The following is a 2044-nucleotide window of genomic DNA, read 5'->3' on the forward strand; positions in this document are numbered from 1 at the left end:
GAATACAGTAGATATAACACCAATATAAATTAAGAATGAGTTCACAGCAGTACCAAAAGTGGTGATTTATTTTATTATACTAACGGATCGTATGAGTTTTCTGTTGTGAAGTTTTCAAGTTTTGGGTAAAGATTTGATGGACAACAGAATAAGGAGTGGAAAGAGCCTAAGCTTGGGGATGCCCAAGGCACCCCAAGGTAATATTCAAGGACAACCAATCATCTAAGCTTGGGGATGCCCCGGATGGCATCCCCTCTTTTGGCTTCAATCCATCGGTAAATTTACTTGAGGCTATATTTTTATTCACCACATGATATGTGTTTTGCTTGGAGCGTCTTTAATGATATGAGTCTTTGCTGTTTAGTTTGCCGCAATCATCCTTGCCGTACACACCTTTTGAGAGGGACATGAATTAATCGTAATTTATTAGAATACTCTATGTGCTTCACTTATATCTTTTGAGCTAGGCAGTTTGCTCTAGTGCTTCACTTATATCTTTTTAGAGCACGGCGGTGACTTTATTTTATAGAAATTGTTGAACTCTCATGCTTCACTTATATTATTTTGAGAGTCGTAAAAAACATGGTGATTTTCTTAGGTTATGAAATTAGTCCTAATATGATCGGCATCCAAGAGGGATATAATAAAAACTTTCATATAAAGAGCATTGAATAGATGAGAAGTTTGATTCCTTGCATTTGTTTTGAGATATAAAGATGGTGATACTAGGGTCATGCTAGTGAGTAATTGTGGATTGGTGGAAATACTCGTGTTAAAGTTTGTGATTCCCGTAGCATGCACGTATGGTGAACCGTTATGTGATGAAGTCGGAGCATGATTTATTTTTTGTCTGTCTTCTTTATGAGTGGCGGTTGGGGACGAGCGATGGTCTTTCCCTACCAATCTATCCCCCTAGGAGCATGCGTGTAGTACTTTTTTCCGATGGCTAATAATTTTTTGCAATAAGTATGTGAGTTCTTTATGACTAATATTGAGTCCATGGATTATATGCACTCTCACCCTTCCACCTTTGCTAGCCTCTCTAGTACCGCGCAACTTTCGCCGGTGCATTAAACCCACCATATACCATCCTCAAAGAAGCCACCATACCTACCTATTATGGCATTTCCATAGCCATTCCGAGATATATTGCCATGCAACTTCCACCGTTCTGTTTATTCTGACATGCACCATCATTTTCATATTACTTTGCATGATCATGTAGTTGGCATAGTATTTGTGGCAAGGCCACCATTCATACTTTTTATACATGTCACTCTTGATCATAGCACATCCCGTTACACCACCAGATGCATTCATATAGAGTCATATCTTGTTCTAGTATCGAGTTGTAATTTTTGAGTTGTAAGTAAATAAAAGTGTGATGATCATCATTGTTAGAGCATTGTCCCCATGTGAGGAAATGATGATGGAAGCTATGATTCGCTCAAAAGTTGGGATGAGTCTCTTGACTTCACAGAAAATAAAAGAGGCCAAAGAAGCCCAAATAAAAAATGAGAGAAAAGAGAGAAGGGACAATGTTACTATCCTTTTTCCACACTTGTGCTTCAAAGTAGCACCATGATCTTCATGATAGAGAGTCTCCTATTTTTTCACTTTCATATACTAGTGGAAAATTTTCATTATAGAACCTGGCTTGTATATTCTAATGGTGGGCTTCGTCAAATTGCCCTAGGTCTTCGTGAGCAAGCAAGTTGGATGCACACTGAGGGAGTCCTGGACTAGGGGGTGTCCGGACAGCCGGACTATCAATATCCGCCGGACTCCAAGACTACGAAGATACAAGATTGAAGACTCCGGCTCGTGTCCGGATGGTACTTTCCTTGGCGTGGAAGGCAAGCTTGGCAATACGGATATGTAGATCTCCTACCATTGTAACCGACTCTATGTAACCCTAGTCCTCTCCGGTGTCTATATAAACCGGAGGGCTTTAGTCTGTAGGACAACATACATCTCAACAATCATACCATAGGCTAGCTTCTAGGGTTTAGCCTCCTTGATCTCGTGGTAGATCTACTCTTGT

Source organism: Triticum dicoccoides, chromosome 1B (genome assembly GCF_002162155.2).
Source record: "Triticum dicoccoides isolate Atlit2015 ecotype Zavitan chromosome 1B, WEW_v2.0, whole genome shotgun sequence".
Classification (NCBI taxonomy): domain Eukaryota; kingdom Viridiplantae; phylum Streptophyta; class Magnoliopsida; order Poales; family Poaceae; genus Triticum; species Triticum dicoccoides.